General features: G+C 45.5%; 1 protein-coding gene across 4 annotated transcripts in view; it reads right to left on the bottom strand.

Annotated features, from left to right (window-relative positions):
• The window catches only part of RAB27B (RAB27B, member RAS oncogene family), a 294,567-nt gene extending 282,238 nt beyond the window's left edge, over positions 1 to 12,329 (bottom strand). For all 4 annotated transcript variants that reach the window (XM_073543827.1, XM_073543830.1, XM_073543828.1 and 1 more), the window contains exon 1: positions 12,102 to 12,329. The gene's annotated coding sequence lies outside the window, so the exon portion shown is untranslated. The remainder of the gene's footprint in view (positions 1 to 12,101) is intronic.
• Positions 12,330 to 19,349: the final 7,020 nt, after the last annotated feature.

Genomic DNA, 19,349 nt, shown 5'->3' with positions numbered 1-19,349 from the left:
AATACTGCCCCTATGTACAAGAATATAACTACTATAATACTGCTCCTATGTACAAGAATATAACTACTATAACACTGCCACACGTACAATAACTACTATAATACTGCCCCCTATGTACAAGAATATAACCACTATAATACTGCCACTATGTACAAGAATATAACTACTATAATACTGCTCCTATGTACAAGAATATAACTACTATAACACTGCCCCTATGTACAAGAATATAACTACTATAACACTGCCCCTATGTACAAGAATATAACTACTATAATACTGCCCCTATGTACAAGAATATAACTACTATAATACTGCCACTATGTACAAGAATATAACTACTATAATACTGCCTCCTATGTACAAGAATATAACTACTATATTACTGCCTCATATGTACAAGAATATAACTACTATAATACTGCCCCTATGTACAAGAATATAACTACTATAATACTGCCCCCTATGTACAAGAATATAACTACTATAATACTGCCCCCTATGTACAAGAATATAACTACTATAATACTGCCCCCTATGTACAAGAATATAACTGCTCTATCACTGGCTTCTAATCCGATGATTATTCTTTTTATATACTTTTTCCTATAGGGCATTGTTCTTTCCCTCATACCAGGGAGCACACTATGTACCTAGATCTGTTTGGAGAATGTCATGGCAATAACCTTTAAATCCGATATAATATATTTTCATCACTCAATGTGCAATTATTCTGTCTGTAACATTTCATGTAAAATAATAGTAAAGTGTCGCATGAGATCGCGCCGGTGCTCCGTCACTGCAATCCTAGGGAATAGATGACCCCCTAATGACTCAACCATCAGGCGCAATACGACAAGTGACATTTACAGACCTGGAAATCTTAAGAATAATGATTATCAGGACAGCATATGAGTGACTGCCTGTGACAGGGTTCGGGGGATTATGATACTTTACTATGATGAGAACCTTGTGCTTACCCTGCTGGCAATCAGCAAAGGTAGGGACACTAGTCTACAGTGAAAACAATACAATAACTGCTTTACAGCCTCCTACAGACACTGAGTATTAAACCTATATGAATGGACCATAAAGGATATAGACATAACGTCTAACTGCCAATGATGTCACTGTACGTGATGACATCACACCTTACCTGGATTATAAGATAAATCAGTCTAAAATAAGCGTGAACCAGTGGTATCATCAAGACATCAAGCTCTGGGAGCAAGTGGGGTTAAAATCTACACAGCTACACAAACAAAACTGCAGTCATGCCTTATAGGTCTCCCCATCCACAGTCATGTACCCTCTTTTCTCAGGGCTGCGGGTGGTTGGGGGTCTTGACTGTTGGATATGGGATTGGAAACTTATAGGACACCTTTTCCCCACACTAAAACCCACTGGGAATTGCACCTTTGCAGAAACTTATAGCTACACCATTGGTTTTCTACACGCAAAAATGAAAAAAAAAAAAAAAATGATATATAAAAAATGCTACAGATTATTTATAAATAAATATATATATATATATATATATATATATATAAATAATCTGCAGCATCTTTTTTTTGGCATTTTTGTGTGTAGAAAACCGGTGATGTAGCTAAATAAATCCATATTCACACACACACACACATATATATATATATATATATATATATATATATGAGCCCGGCGCTGCTCGGGTATAGTAACTAACTACGGTTAGTTATAAGAACAGAATGGTTTTTAACAGGGAAAAATGCAAAGTACTACATCTGGGAAATAAAAATGAAAAAAGCATATACAGAATGGGAGGAATAGGGCTAAGCAACAGCACATGTGAAAAAGACTTGGGTATACTAATAGATCACAGACTGAATATGAGTCAACAGTGTGATGCAGCAGCAAAAAAGACAAATGCAATTCTAGGATGTATTAACAGAAGCATACAGTCTAGATCACGTGACGTCATTATTGCCCTCTACTCCTCTTTGGTCAGACCTCATCTGGAATACTGTGTCCAGTTTTGGGCGCCACATTTTAAAAAAGACATCAACAAACTGGAGCAAGTTCAGAAAAGAGCGACCAGAATGGTGACCGGTCTGCAAACCCTGTCTTATGAGGAAAGGTTGCAGGATTTGGGAATGTTTAGTTTGCAAAAGAGAAGACTGAGAGGAGACTTAATAGCTGTCTACAAATATCTCAAGGGCTGTCACATTGTAGAAGGATCAACTTTATTCTCATTTGCACAAGGTAAGACTAGAAGCAATGGGATGAAACTGAATGGGAGGAGACACAGATTAGATATTAGAAAAAACTTTTTGACAGTTAGAGTGATCAATGAGTGGAACAGGCTGCCACGAGAAGTGGTGAGTTCTCCTTCAATGGAAGTCTTCAAACAGAGGCTGGACGGACATCTGTCTGGGATGATTTAGCGAATCCTGCTTTGAGCAGGGGGTTGGACCAGATGGCCCAGGAGGTCGCTTCCAACTCTACGATAACAAATTATAATGATTATATATATATATATATATATATATAAAGCTGAGTGTAGAGCCCCGCCCATTCTGCATAGCCACATTCACTATAATATCCCACATCATCCAGTCAGCCAGAGCTACTGGACTACTACTCCTAATATCTCACATCATCCCATCATCCTGGAGTCAGAACCAGAGCGCTGAGTGGAACGGTCCTAACTTCCATACCGGGGATCCCTTTAAGAGAGGCCTGGCATCAGAACCAGAGCGCTGAGTGGATTTGCCCTGACTTCCATACCAATGATCCCTTTAAGAGAGTCTGGGGTCAGTACCAGAGCATTTTAAGGCAATTGCCCTGACTTTCATACCGGGGATCCCTTTAAGAGACGCCTGGGGTCAGAATTAAAGCGCTGGATGGATTTGCCGTGACTTCCATACCGGAGATCCCTTTAAGAAAGGCCTGGGGTCAGTACCAAAGCGCAGAGAGGATTTACCCTAAATTCCATACCAATGATCCCTTTAAGAGACCCTGGGGTCAGAACCATAGCGCTGGATGGATTTGCTCTGACTTCCATACCAATGATCCCTTTAAGAGGGAAGATGTGCCTACGGGATGGAGGATGTGTGATGGGGATATGGGCAAGGAGGGGGGATTAATTTCTGTCATGTGATCTCTGCTCCTTTCAGGGGGGCGGAGGATGGCTGGGAGCTTATGTTCCCAGGGATACTAGATTTCTCCCACCATGTCAGTGTCTGCTGAGGTGACGTCAAGTGGGAAAACAGTTGTTCATAGAAACCAATCACAGCTCAGCTACTGTTAACCAGCTCTGGTGAAATGAGAGATGCTTTGTGATTGGTTGGTGATACACACACACACATTCAGGTTTATATATACAGTGTATATATGTATATATCTAATATATAAAGCTCAAGTGTGTGTATGTATGTATGTATGTATGTATGTCCGGGATTGGCATCCGCACCGTCGCAGCTACAGCCACAAAATTAGGCACAGTCACACGTCTTGACCCCAAGAGTGTCCTAGGCTATGTTGTGAGGCAAAATTTTAACCCCGCGCGTTCCAATTCACCAATTTTGCCCCTATCTACATAATTGGGAAAAAGTGTGTGTGTATCAAGCCCCGCCCCTCATTATGATGTCATAATGGTTGACTGTGGGATGGAGGATGTGTGATGGGTATATGGGCACTGGACTATGGGATGGAGGATATGTATGATGGGTATATGGGCACGGGACTATGGGATGGAGGATATGTATGATGGGTATATGGGCATGGGACTATGGAATGCAGGATGTGTGATGGGTATATGGGCACGGGACTATGGGATGGCGGATATGGATGATGGGTATATGGGCACGGGACTATGGGATGGAGGATATGTATGACGGGTATATGGGCACGGGACTATGGGATGGAGGATATGTATGACGGGTATATGGGCACGGGACTATGGGATGGAGAATATGTGTGATGGGTATATGGGCACGGGACTATGGGATGGCGGATATGTATGATGGGTATATGGGCACGGGACTATGGGATGGAGGATATGTATGACGGGTATATGGGCACGGGACTATGGGATGGAGAATATGTATGATGGGTATATGGGCACGGGACTATAGGATGGAGGATATGTATGATGGGTATATGGGCACGGGACTATGGGATGGAGGTCAATTATAATTTGCTATAACTAATTACAGTTAGTTACTATGCCCGGGCAGCGCCAGGCTCTCCAGCTAGTATATATATATATATATATATATACACACACACACACACACACACACACACACACAGTATATATATATATATATATATATATATATATATATATATATATATATATATATATATATATATAGCTACACCACTGGTTTTCTACACACACACACACACACACACACAAAAGGCAAAAATGCATTAAAAAAAAGTTATATGAAAGTGCTACAGAATATATATATATATATATATACACCACTGTTTCTCTACACACAAAAATAAAAATCTATATATTTATAATCTGTACCATTTTTTTCTCTACAAATACAGAGTTAAACAAAAAACTGACGGTTTCTGGGATATGAGAGCACTTTGGGTAATGCACCCAGAGACAGACGTCTGCCTTACGAGTAGCCGCAGCCTTGGTGTAATCCACAGGAAAAACCCATTTAGGAATAAACTGATTATAAAAAATAGAAAAACCTCTGGAAGCCAGATGGAATAATTATCTATATTTCCCTGGCCCTGGCCACATGCTGACTAATGAGGGTCTGGAGGTCAGCTTCTTTAGTGAGTGAATAGGGGTTGGATAACCGCACCATTACCACTGCACACAGTGAATATGAAGTCCTTACAAATTAAGAATAAAGGGACCGGTCACTTACCATAAATAGGTATTTTTTTTCTAATCTGGTGTAAATGCCGCTGTTCTGAATCCAGTGTGGTTTTCCTCTTCTTCCTGCACCTCTCTGTTCCTGAGATACCACCACCTTTTCACTGTATATAAATCCAGTCTTGTTAGCCAAGTGGGTGAGATCTTCAAGAAGACTCGCCCAGAGAAGAGCTGATGACGACGCCCACATAATTAAAAAGACGAAATTTACATACAAGGAAAACGGAACCATAGCTCAGGAACAGAGAGGAGCAGGAATAAAAGGTAGAGTAACACCACATTCAGGAAAACAGAGTCATTTACAGCAGGTAAAAAAATTACATATTTATAGCAAGCGACGGGTTCTCTTTAAGTAACCTGTAGAATCACATGTTCCAACATGGTCTGCTGCTTGGACTAATAACCCCCAAATTTGGAGCCTTTAAGACATCTTGGATCCAAGTGGAATTAACAAAGCCACTTGATCGTCTTATTGCAATAGCTAAGCCAGTCCCATTCTCTGTCACAGCTAATGCATAGAGAGAGAAGGGGGCTGGCTTAGCAATTAAAGGGAATCTGTCAGCAGGTTTTTGCTACCTCATCTAAGAGCAGCACAGTGTAGGAAAAGAGACTCTGATACGAATGATGTATCACTTAGTCTACTAGGTGCAGCAGTTCTGACACAATAAGAGTTTTTAAATGTAGCAGAGCTCAGAAACTAATCCCACCCACATCAGGCTCTCTGGGTACACTGTCTATTGACAGTGAGCTGCCAATTAGAGAACGGGGTGTAGTCAGACTAGAGCTCATGTGCACTGTGGTCCAGGCAGTGATAATCTCCTAGGGATAAAACATTCACAGTATGGAAACAACAGCACCCAGCCTAATAAGTGGAACATCACTGAAATCTGTATCTCCTCCCCGACATCATGCTCTCCTCAGATTACATAACAAAAACCTGACAAATTCCCTTTAAAATGAGTCAGTCGGGAAGCCTCATTCCATGCCAGCTCTCAGGGTAATAAGAGGGTCACAAAAAATGCATATCTGGGCACACTGAAGTAAGTACACTGCTCAAAAAAATAGAGGGAACACTTAAACAACAGAATATAACTCCAAGTAAATCAAACTTTTGTGAAATCAAACTGTCCACTTAGGAAGCAACACTGATTGACAATCAATTTCACATGCTGTTGTGCAAATGGAATAGACAACAGATGGAAATTATTGGCAATTATCAAGACACCCTCAATAAAGGAGTGGTTCTGCAGGTGGGGACCACAGACCACATCTCAGTACCAATGCTTTCTGGCTGTTTTGGTCACTTTTGAATATTGGTTGTGCTTTCACACTCGTGGTAGCATGAGATGGACTCTACAACCCACACAAGTGGCTCAGGTAGTGCAGCTCATCCAGGATGACACATCAATGCGAGCTGTGGCAAGAAGGTTTGCTGTGTCTGTCAGTGTAGTGTCCAGAGGCTTGAGGCGCTACCAGGAGACAGGCCAGTACACCAGGAGACGTGGAGGGGGCCGTAGGAGGGCAACAACCCAGCAGCAGGACCGCTACCTCCACCTTTGTGCAAGGAGGAACAGGAGGAGCACTAAAAGAGCCCTGCAAAATGACCTCCAGCAGGCCACAAATGTGCATGTGTCTGCACAAACGGTTAGAAACCGACTTCATGAGAATGGTCTGAGTGCCCAACGTCCACAGATGGGGGTTGTGCTCACAGCCCAACACCGTTCAGGATGCTTGGCATTTGCCACTGAACACCAGGATTGGCAAATTCGCTACTGGCGCCGTGTGCTCTTCACAGATGAGAGCAGGTTCACACTGAGAACATATGACAGACGTGACAGAGTCTGGAGATGCCATGAAGAGCGATCTGCTGCCTGCAACATCCATCAGCATGACTGGTTTGGCAGTGGGTCAGTAATGGTGTGGGGTGGCATTTCTTTGGAGGGCCGCACAGCCCTCCATGTGCTCACCAGAGGTAGCCTGACTGCCATTAGGTACCGAGATGAGATCCTCAGACCCCTTGTGAGACCATATGCTGGTGCCGTTGGCCCTGGGTTTCTCATGCAGGACAATGCCAGACCTCATGTGACTGGAGTGTGTCAGCAGTTCCTGCAAGATAAAGGCATTGAAGCTATGGACTGGCCCGCCCGTCCCCCAGACCTGAATCCAATTGAGCACATCTGGGACATCATGTCTCGCTCCATCCACCACTGTCACATTGCACCACAGACTGTCCAGGAGTTGGCGGATGCTTTAGTCCAGATCTGGGAGGAGATCCCTCAGGAGAACATCCGCCAACTCATCAGGAGCATGCCCAGGCATTGTACAGAAGGGAGGTCATACAGGCACGTGGAGGCCACACACAATACTGAGCATCTTTTCCTTGTCATGAGGCATTTCCACTGAAGTTGAAGTTGATCAGCCTGTAATTTGATTTTCCACTTTGATTTTGAGTATCATTCCAAATCCAGACCTCCATGGAATATTCATTTTGATTTACATTGATAATTGTTATGTTTTATTGTCCTGAACACATTCAACTATGCAATGAATAAAAACTTGCAACTGGAATATTTCATTCAGAGAGATCTAGGATGTGGTATTTTAGTGTTCCCTTTATTTTTTAGAGCAGTGAATATTAGAACTTGCCATTGCATAAGATTTCAAACACAATGCAACATATTTATGTTCTGCTGGACAATCCCTCCAGCTCTGACTGTTAGGACAGCAGGGGATTTGGCACCATGTGTCAGAAAAACTTTGCTTCAATTCCTTTATGAATTTGTTATTAAAGAGCACAGAATAATGGACTGAGTTACAGCTACTATAACAGAGCCAATGGCAGCACTGCTTGTCCAGGGGCTTTCTGCCAGCGCTGTGTATGGGTGGCACAGTGCCATAGTATTGGTAAGAAGGAGCACTGCGCTGACACTGGTAATGAAGGCGCTGTAGCTGCCATTATAGGAGTATAACCTGCACTGGTGAGCTGGGCTCACAAGGGAAGAAACAAGTCCACAGCGCATATCTTGTGTCCCTAAAAGTAATTCTTGATCTGAGTCCTGAAAAGCGGATACAGTATATAGTGACAGGGTGCACGGAGGGCGATCATCCTGCTAAGACACAACTAGGGCATCAGCCCGGCACGCGGACTTCTGGCGTCCAGTCTTAGCATGCCTTACAGATGCCTACAGCCCACATACTCAGCAGATGTGGATCTATAACTCCCAGCATGAGGCATGAAAAGGACAAGATATGAAATATTTTACAGGTTATATTGGGGCTACACTGAACACGCCATGGTGCCCCCACCAGCACTGCACAATCATATATTGGCATAAGGTGCAGGCTTTACAGGAGGGGTGCATACATTTTTCAAGTTCATCATTGCAGGTCATGTTTTCAGGATTTCCTTAGTATTTCACAGGTGACGGAATTCCTGCCGATGCAGGTGATGCAATTATCACCTGTGCAATACTAAGGAAATCCTGAAAACATGACCTGTTGGTGGCTCTTGAGGACCGGAGTTGGCGAACACTGCTCTAAAAGCATTCAGGGAGCGCCCTTGTCCCTCTACAGAAAGTCAGGGCGCGCCTTTGTCCCTCTACACGAAGTCAGGGCGCACCTTTGTCCCTCTATAGTCTACAGGAAGTCAGGGCGCGCCTTTGTCCCTCTACAGTCTACAGGAAGTCAGGGCGCGCCTTTGTCCCTCTACAGTCTACAGGAAGTCAGAGGGCGCGCCTTTGTCCCTCTTGAGAAAGTCAGGGCGCGCCTTTGCCCCTCGAGAAAGTCAGGGTGCGCCTTTGCCCCTCGAGAAAGTCAGGGTGCGCCTTTGTCCCTCTACAGGAAGTGAGGGCACGCCTTTGCCCCTCTTGAGAACGTCAAGGCGCACCTTTGTCTCTCTACAGGAAGTGAGGGCGTGCCTTTGTCTCTCTACAGGAAGTGAGGGTGCGCCTTTGTCCCTCTACAGGAAGTGGGTCTTTATCTTTCTGCCCCTACTCTTAGGGCATGTTTCCATGTAGTGGAAGCATTCAGTATTTGCTGCAGATTGAACGCTGCGTTCTGCCAGATGTTCCAGCATAGTGGAGGGGATTTTATGAAATCCCGTCTCCGCTATGCGTCCGATTACGTGGGTGACACACCCGCTAAACCGGACATGCAGAGCGTCTTTTTAGACAGCAGCATGTCTGTTTACCTTGCGGAGACGCTCAGTCTCTGCAAGGTAAACTGCTTACTCTATGGATACGCTGCGGCGATTACGGATGTGTTCAATGAGCACATCCGGAATCACCGCGCATACAGAAGGGGGTGGGGCTTTGGGCGGAGCAGGGTTTCCGCTCCATCCAAAGCGCAGGGATTACGTAATGTGGAAACGTACCCTTATCTGTCAAACTCCATACAGGTATTTCAGATATACAAGCATCCAGTTAATGGGAAGAACAATTAAACAGTGGCAGGAGGGTGATGTATGATGTGAAGCGAGGAACTGGAAGTTCCCACATCTGTAGTGCTGGCAGAATGTTGATTAAATAAAATCGTCCACTTAAAAAGAGTAGATGGGTGTTTGCACTTAAATCAGTTTTACCTTGTTGTGTACGATGATGGAAGTAAAACCATGATTTTCTATATGCTTTGTGGCCGAGTCCTGTAGTCATACGCGCTTCTAATGGTCCCCTACTCCCTTACTTAAATACTAAATGTGTTGTAGACGAACAGGGAGGATCAGACACTTTGACTTCAGTTAGTACGGAGGATCAGAAACATTGACTTCAGTTACTATGGATACACATACGTGAGCTTCGCAGTTGTAGACACAAAACAGGATAAACTTTGAGAAGCTAATTTACATTAAATATTGTTTTCATTGTAGATGTACTGAAGGAACAAAAACTGTGGCCGAGAAGCGGAAAACTGCCTTATTAAGGAAAGTCAATGGATAGGAAATAATAATAATTTCAAGTTTATGGGCAACACTCACAGCCATGAATCTGTCAATGGTAGCACGTTTTCCCAGGACTGTCCTGAATTTTCAGAAACATGCCCAGCAAATTTGGGCATGTCCCTGTTTGAGAAGGCATGGGCTTATACAAATGCCACCCAAAAGTCAGTGTTCCCTGTTTTTAAAAGGAGGCAAATGTTTCTCTTTTGGCTCTCAGACCTGGCTCATAAATGGGCACCAAGCAGGAAAACACAACTATACGATCAGCCTGCCAATCCTTAAAGGGATCCTTTCAGTAGGATCGTCCCTCCTGAGCCGTCTATAGGTGCATGCAGGTCATAAGAAGTTGGATAAAATGATACCCTGCTATCTGCAATCTCATTATCTATTCCAGAGAAATCCACATATTTCTTAATATGTGAAATGAGCTATTAAGATCTATGGGCCGGACATAGATCTCTCTGAGATTATTGTAAATGAGAGGGAGAGTTACCAGTGTGAGACATGTAATGACTGAAGGTCTGCTCTCCTGATCTACATGTCTCACACTGGTAACTCTCCCCTTCATTTCCAATAAATCTTCTACTTATACATCGGAGGTATAATCTCTAACTTTTGTGCTCTACTATACAGAGGGTCATCCCCAAAAACATGGAAGTAGACTGCTGTCACAAGCGTAGTATTAGCAGTTCTATGCTCAGTGGACAATATGCTCCATATTCAATCTCTTTCTTCTTCCATATGAAATCGATGTAGTAAAAATGGTGGAATTCCGTGGGAGTCAGTATTATATTACTGTGCAGGATGCCCCACTCCATCATTGCGGGCCACATATACTAACAGACGTTGAGGCTAGCGCCACAAGGCGACGCGCCACGCAACAGCAATTCTCTAACAAGCCGCACAACCAAAACCACTTGTGCAACTTGCTGCTATTCCAGAGCCGAGATTCTGCTGCAAGGCAAAGAGGACGACATTGAGACCGTGGTGTTGAACGGCGGCATCGACCTACCGTGCGACGTACCGCCAATGCAAAACAGAGTCGCACGTTTCAAAATGTCTCGAATTTTCCGACTCCGGTTGCAAGTCAAGTCTGAATTGCAATTTGCTCATTTTTTTTTTTTTTGAACGGCAAAATTGCAGCTCTAAATTTGCCATGCCAAAAGTACCAAAAGTGGCAAAAAATAAAAAATAAATGGCGCGAATATTTTTGCTAGTGAAAATTGCTGTTGCGCAACATGTTAAAGCGAACTGCCAAATCGCCGACCGGTCGGGTGTCGCGAGCAACGCGGAGAGCGAGTTGTGTGCGGCTTGGAAGCAAAACCAGAAAGTCCAACATGGTGGGAAACATGGTTGTGTCGACGCCATCGGATGTAGTATAACAATTCGACACCATGATCTGCAAGTCACCGCGTAGCCCAAGACTAGGACAAGGACTAGACGTCCTGTGGGACACGAAGTCGTACTGCGACCTACTGCAACTTTTCTGCGGTTTGGCCATTTTTGTTTCTGCAAATTCGTAGCTGTAAAATCTTTATCGCAGACGAGTTGCACAGATGCTTTTGGTCTGCCGTCTCGCTCCACCGTTCAGCGGTGACCAGAAAGTTACGGCCCTTACTGAAAAGTATCCTCGCAGATTTCAGGACCTGACGATTATGGACAGATCTGTTTGTTTTTTCTTAACTGTGAAATATAAACCTAAAAAAAAAAAGTCTCATAAATGTCTCAAAGTCTAAGAGTCGGAGCATAAAATGTCACAGGAACACAGCCTTGATACATAGGAAGCAAAAAAATAGCACCATGTCCCACCTCTGAGCCCTTCTGTGACCGCAGGGGGATCCAACATATAAATCATACCCGCCGCTCAGATTACAGACATTTATTGTAAACCCAGAGACATTTTAAACAATTTGCTTCATGACAGTCAAATCTTTCCAAGGCGACAGTATAGAGAAACCGGCCCCAAAGTGGCCATAAAAAACTCCTGCCAATCCTCCCAGCATTCAGGAACCACAACCTGCAGATGTAGCAGAGGCCAGACCGCTCCTTATACTCCCACATATAATGATGAGGTGACAAACTCAGCTCTGCTGCACCTGCACAGCAGAGGTGACCCAGCTACAATGCAGACAGAGCAGCCACACAGACAATGCACAGAAGTTGCAAAGTGCTGCAAGTCTAAGGCCTGATGTGACCCCAGGCCACAGTGCTCAGCCCCAGGCGTCCTCCACCACCAGGGCACCCAGCTCGGCCACACACGATCCAATGTAAAGAAGGCTCTACCTCCGCCCTGATGTGCTGCTGGCTCCAGGCAGCTGTCAGCTCACGGCACTGCTGCATCCATGTCTTCTGTGCAATCAGGTGGGGAAGCAGAGGCTGCAGAGCAGGAATCCGGGGCACAGCGTGCAGGGAGCGCTGGGCACAGACCAGATCACTGGGATCCACTCTCCCCAGATACAGCTCCCTCCTCAGCCCAGTGACACACCGCTGCCTGCCTGCAGCTCCCGGCTCTGCTGGGTCCTACACTCCTCCCCTCTCAGTGATTGCTGCTACTGAATCACACAGACCCCCAGCAACATCTGCAGCGCTGCAAGGATGGGGGGTGATCGGCAGACTGGGGCTGAGCCGCTGCGATCATTCTCTACCTTGTGAGAGGTAGCAAGAGGAGTTTGTCAGGTGCAGCAGATTTGGGTTTGTCAGGTGCAGCAGAATTGGGTTTGTCAGGTGCAGCAGAATTGGGTGTCAGGTGCAACAGATTTGGGTTTGTCTGGTGCAGCAGATTTGGGTTTGTCAGGTGCAGCAGATTTGGGTTTGTCAGGTGCAGCAGAATTGGGTTTGTCAGGTGCAGCAGAATTGGGTGTCTGGTGCAGCAGATTTGGGTTTGTCTGGTGCAGCAGATTTGGGTTTGTCAGGTGCAGCAGATTTGGGTTTGTCAGGTGCAGCAGATTTGGGTGTCAGGTGCAGCAGATTTGAGTTTGTAAGGTACAGCAGATTTGGGTTTGTCAGGTGCAGCAGAATTGGGTGTCATGTGCAGCAGATTTGGGTTTGTCTGGGGCAACAGATTTGGGTTTGTCTGGTGCAGCAGATTTGGGTTTGTCAGGTGCAGCAGATTTGGGTTTGTCAGGTGCAGCAGAATTGGGTTTGTCAGGTGCAGCAGAATTGGGTGTCTGGTGCAGCAGATTTGGGTTTGTCTGGTGCAGCAGATTTGGGTTTGTCAGGTGCAGCAGATTTAGGTTTGTCAGGTGCAGCAGAATTGGGTTTGTCAGGTGCAGCAGAATTGGGTGTCTGGTGCAGCAGATTTGGGTTTGTCTGGTGCAGCAGATTTGGGTTTGTCAGGTGCAGCAGATTTGGGTGTCAGGTGCAGCAGATTTGAGTTTGTAAGGTGCAGCAGATTTGGGTTTGTCAGGTGCAGCAGAATTGGGTGTCATGTGCAGCAGATTTGGGTTTGTCTGGTGCAACAGATTTGGGTTTGTCTGGTGCAGCAGATTTGGGTTTGTCAGGTGCAGCAGATTTGGGTTTGTCAGGTGCAGCAGAATTGGGTTTGTCAGGTGCAGCAGAATTGGGTGTCTGGTGCAGCAGATTTGGGTTTGTCTGGTGCAGCAGATTTGGGTTTGTCTGGTGCAGCAGATTTGGGTTTGTCAGGTGCAGCAGATTTAGGTTTGTCAGGTGCAGCAGAATTGGGTTTGTCAGGTGCAGCAGAATTGGGTGTCTGGTGCAGCAGATTTGGGTTTGTCTGGTGCAGCAGATTTGGGTTTGTCAGGTGCAGCAGATTTGGGTTTGTCAGGTGCAGCAGATTTGGGTGTCAGGTGCAGCAGATTTGAGTTTGTAAGGTGCAGCAGATTTGGGTTTGTCAGGTGCAGCAGAATTGGGTGTCATGTGCAGCAGATTTGGGTTTGTCTGGTGCAACAGATTTGGGTTTGTCTGGTGCAGCAGATTTGGGTTTGTCAGGTGCAGCAGATTTGGGTTTGTCAGGTGCAGCAGAATTGGGTTTGTCAGGTGCAGCAGAATTGGGTGTCTGGTGCAGCAGATTTGGGTTTGTCTGGTGCAGCAGATTTGGGTTTGTCAGGTGCAGCAGATTTGGGTTTGTCAGGTGCAGCAGATTTGGGTGTCAGGTGCAGCAGATTTGAGTTTGTAAGGTGCAGCAGATTTGGGTTTGTCAGGTGCAGCAGAATTGGGTGTCAGGTGCAGCAGATTTGGGTTTGTAAGGTGCACCTGACAAACCCAAATCTGCTGCACCTGACAAACCCAATTCTGCTGCACCTGACAAACCCAAATCTGCGGCACCAGACAAACCCAAATCTGCTACTCCTGACAAACCCAAATCTGCTGCACTGACAAACCCAAATCTGCTGCACCTGACAAAACCAAATCTGCGGCACCTGACAAACCCAAATCTGCGGCACCTGACAAACCCAAAACTGCTGCAACTGACAAACCCTAATCTGCGGCACCAGACAAACCCAAATCTGCTGCACCAGACAAACCCAATACTGCTAGACCTGACAAACCCAAATCTGCAGCACCTGACACCCAATTCTGCTGCACCTGACAAACCCAATACCGCTAAACCTGACAAACCCAAATGTGCTGCACCTGACAAACCCAATTCTGCTGCACCTTAAAAACCCAATTCTGCTGCACCTGACAAACCCAATTCTGCTGCACCTGACAAACCCAATTCTGCTGCACCTGACAAACCCAATTCTGCTGCACCTGACAAACCCAATTCTGCTGCACCTGACAAACCCAATACTGCTAAACCTGACAAACCCAAATGTGCTGCACCTGACAAACCCAATTCTGCTGCACCTTACAAACCCAATTCTGCTGCACCTGACAAACCCAATTCTGCTGCACCTGACAAACCCAAATCTGCGGCACCTGACACCCAATTCTGCTGCACCTGACAAACCCAATACTGCTAAACCTGACAAACCCAAATGTGCTGCACCTGACAAACCCAATTCTGCAGCACCTTACAAACCCAATTCTGCTGCACCTGACAAACCCAAATCTGCGGCACCAGACAAACCCAAATCTGCTACTCCTAGAAAAACCCAAATCTGCTGCACATGACTAAACCAAATCTGCGGCACCAGACAAACCCAAATCTGCGGCACCTGACAAACCCAAATCTGCTGCACCTGACAAACCCAAATCTGTTGCACCTGACAAACCCAAATCTGTTACACCTGACACCCAATTCTGCTGCACCGGACAAACCCAATTCTGCGGCACCTGACAAACCCAAATCTGCTGCACTGCCGCAGATTTGGGTTTGTCAGGTGCCGCAGAATTGGGTTTGTCAGGTGCAGCAGATTTGTGTTTGTCAGGTGCAGCAGAATTGGGTGTCAGGTGCAGCAGATTTGGGTTTGTCAAGTGCAGCAGGTTAGGGTTTGTCAGTTGCAGCAGATTTGGGTTTGTCAGGTGCAGCAGATTTGGGTTTGTCTGGTCCCGCAGATTTGGGTTTGTCTGGTGCCGCAGATTTGGTTTTGTCAGGTGCAGCAGATTTGGGTTTGTCAGGAGTAGCAGATTTGGGTTTGTCAGGAGTAGCAGATTTGGGTTTGTCAGGTGCAGCAGTATTGGGTTTGTCAGGTGTAGCAGATTTGGGTTTGTCAGGTTTAGCAGATTTGGGTTTGTCAGGTTTAGCAGTATTGGGTTTTTCAGATGCAGCAGATTTGTGTTTGTCAGGTGCAGCAGAATTGGGTGTCAGGTGCAGCAGATTTGGGTTTGTCAAGTGCAGCAGATTAGGGTTTGTCAGTTGCAGCAGATTTGGGTTTGTCAGGTGCAGCAGATTTGGGTTTGTCTGGTGCCGCAGATTTGGTTTTGTCAGGTGCAGCAGATTTGGGTTTGTCAGGTGCAGCAGATTTGGGTTTGTCAGGTGCAGCAGATTTGGGTTTGTCAGGTGCAGCAGATTTGGGTTTGTCAGGTGCAGCAGATTTGGGTGTCAGGTGCAGCAGATTTGAGTTTGTAAGGTGCAGCAGATTTGGGTTTGTCAGGTGCAGCAGAATTGGGTGTCATGTGCAGCAGATTTGGGTTTGTCTGGTGCAGCAGATTTGGGTTTGTCAGGTGCAGCAGATTTGGGTTTGTCAGGTGCAGCAGATTTGGGTGTCAGGTGCAGCAGATTTGAGTTTGTAAGGTGCAGCAGATTTGGGTTTGTCAGGTGCAGCAGAATTGGGTGTCAGGTGCAGCAGATTTGGGTTTGTAAGGTGCACCTGACAAACCCAAATCTGCTGCACCTGACAAACCCAATTCTGCTGCACCTGACAAACCCAAATCTGCGGCACCAGACAAACCCAAATCTGCTACTCCTGACAAACCCAAATCTGCTGCACCTGACAAAACCAAATCTGCGGCACCTGACAAACCCAAATCTGCGGCACCAGACAAACCCAAATCTGCTGCATCAGACAAACCCAAAACTGCTGCAACTGACAAACCCTAATCTGCGGCACCAGACAAACCCAAATCTGCTGCACCAGACAAACCCAATACTGCTAGACCTGACAAACCCAAATCTGCAGCACCTGACACCCAATTCTGCTGCACCTGACAAACCCAATACCGCTAAACCTGACAAAGCCAATTCTGCTGCACCTGACAAACCCAATTCTGCTGCACCTGACAAACCCAATTCTGCTGCACCTGACAAACCCAATTCTGCTGCACCTGACAAACCCAATTCTGCTGCACCTGACAAACCCAATTCTGCTGCACCTGACAAACCCAATACTGCTAAACCTGACAAACCCAAATGTGCTGCACCTGACAAACCCAATTCTGCTGCATCTTACAAACCCAATTCTGCTGCACCTGACAAACCCAATTCTGCTGCACCTGACAAACCCAAATCTGCGGCACCTGACAAACCCAAATCTGCGGCACCAGACAAACCCAAATCTGCTGCACCAGACAAACCCAAAACTGCTGCAACTGACAAACCCTAATCTGCGGCACCAGACAAACCCAAATCTGCTGCACCAGACAAACCCAATACTGCTAGACCTGACAAACCCAAATCTGCAGCACCTGACACCCAATTCTGCTGCACCTGACAAACCCAATACCGCTAAACCTGACAAAGCCAATTCTGCTGCACCTGACAAACCCAATTCTGCTGCACCTGACAAACCCAATTCTGCTGCACCTGACAAACCCAATTCTGCTGCACCTGACAAACCCAATTCTGCTGCACCTGACAAACCCAATTCTGCTGCACCTGACAAACCCAATACTGCTAAACCTGACAAACCCAAATGTGCTGCACCTGACAAACCCAATTCTGCTGCACCTTACAAACCCAATTCTGCTGCACCTGACAAACCCAATTCTGCTGCACCTGACAAACCCAATTCTGCGGCACCTGACACCCAATTCTGCGGCACCTGACAAACCCAATACTGCTAAACCTGACAAACCCAAATGTGCTGCACCTGACAAACCCAATTCTGCAGAACCTTACAAACCCAATTCTGCTGCACCTGACAAACCCAAATCTGCTGCACCTGACAAACCCAAATCTGCGGCACCAGACAAACCCAAATCTGCTACTCCTAGAAAAACCCAAATCTGCTGCACCTGACTAAACCAAATCTGCGGCACCAGACAAACCCAAATCTGCGGCACCTGACAAACCCAAATCTGCTGCACCTGACAAACCCAAATCTGTTACACCTGACACCCAATTCTGCTGCACCGGACAAACCCAATTCTGCAGCAGATTTGGGTTTGTCAGGTGCCGCAGAATTGGGTTTGTCAGGTGCAGCAGATTTGTGTTTGTCAGGTGCAGCAGATTTGGGTTTGTCAAGTGCAGCAGATTAGGGTTTGTCAGTTGCAGCAGATTTGGGTTTGTCAGGTGCAGCAGATTTGGGTTTGTCTGGTCCCGCAGATTTGGGTTTGTCTGGTGCCGCAGATTTGGTTTTGTCAGGTGCAGCAGATTTGGGTTTGTCAGGAGTAGCAGATTTGGGTTTGTCAGGTGCAGCAGTATTGGGTTTGTCAGGTGCAGTAGATTTGGGTTTGTCAGGTGTAGCAGATTTGGGTTTGTCAGGTTTAGCAGATTTGGGTTTGTCAGGTTTAGCAGTATTGGGTTTGTCAGGTGCAGCAGATTTGTGTTTGTCAGGTGCAGCAGAATTGGGTGTCAGGTGCAGCAGATTTGGGTTTGTCAAGTGCAGCAGATTAGGGTTTGTCAGTTGCAGCAGATTTGGGTTTGTCAGGTGCAGCAGATTTGGGTTTGTCTGGTGCCGCAGATTTGGGTTTGTCTGGTGCCGCAGATTTGGTTTTGTCAGGTGCCGCAGATTTGGGTTTGTCAGGTGCAGCAGATTTGGGTTTGTCAGGATTAGCAGATTTGGGTTTGTCAGGTGCAGCAGTATTGGGTTTGTCAGGTGCAGTAGATTTGGGTTTGTCAGGTGTAGCAGATTTGGGTTTGTCAGGTTTAGCAGATTTGGGTTTGTCAGGTTTAGCAGTATTGGGTTTGTCAGGTGCAGCAGATTTGGGTTTGTCAGGTGTAGTAGATTTGGGTTTGTCAGGTGCAGTAGATATGGGTTTGTCTTGAATCAGCCCACTGACTGGGAACCTGCTATATTAGGGGTAACACTGCACCAGCAAGGGGCCCTATCTGGGTGCCCAAGAGTACCCAAGCTGCAAGGCAAATCTTCCTCAGCCTTATTTTATTTTTTTACTTCCAACTCTCCCTCCCTTTATCCAGAGGCTACAAAAAAAAAAAGCAAAAAAAAAAAAGGTCCTGCCTATTTCGTCCTCAGTTTGTTAAAAGGAGAGATACAGGGCGCATCCACTGTGTGAAATCCGTATAAAACAATTACAATTGTGGAACAGTAAGGAAGGTGCTCACCTATTGGGGTTGTGAGGAAGTCACAACACCCATGAACGCTTGAGAAGCAGCAGCAAGTCTGCACAGGGTCCTAGGACAGAATTGCAGAAATGACGTGGAAGTGCAATAAGGACTGCGCTTGCTTCTGGTAGAGTAAAGGGTTCTTTATTCAGCCAACGCGTTTCCTGAGCCTGCTGGCTCACTTCATCAGGGCAGATTACATTGGAAGACAGTGAAACATACTTATAGACAAAAAAGGCGCCAATACAGGGTCAAACAGAATCAGCAAAGGTAAAAAAACCAAAAAAAAAACCAAACAATGAAACTTTATTACAAGCATAAAAAACACAACAATAAGAGTATATATAGAAAAGAAAAAATAAAAATATGTAAAAGTACAAAAAATTAAAATATAAAACAGAGTGCTATGGATCACGGGGTTAAAACATGGCTATAGTTAAAAAAGGTGAGTCCTCAAGGGGTATTAGAACCTGGCTCATAAAATGCAAATGGAAGGTATTAGTCCACTAGACCATAAAGCTTGACTGAGGTGGTGTGAAGAATAAATTGAGGGGTTGTTTGTCACTTTATTTAGAAAAAAAAAAAAAAAAAAAAACAATATAAGCAAACATAGAAAACACAACAATAAGAGTCTATATAGAAAAGAAAAAATAAAATTATGTAAAAGTACAAAAAATATGAAA

This window comes from Dendrobates tinctorius, unplaced genomic scaffold, assembly GCF_039654945.1.
Source record: "Dendrobates tinctorius isolate UK_male_01 unplaced genomic scaffold, ASM3965494v1 ptg000135l, whole genome shotgun sequence".
In the NCBI taxonomy this organism is placed as follows: domain Eukaryota; kingdom Metazoa; phylum Chordata; class Amphibia; order Anura; family Dendrobatidae; genus Dendrobates; species Dendrobates tinctorius.
The sequence above is the reverse complement of the archived record's forward strand: the minus strand, read 5'-3'. Positions and strand labels throughout refer to the sequence as shown.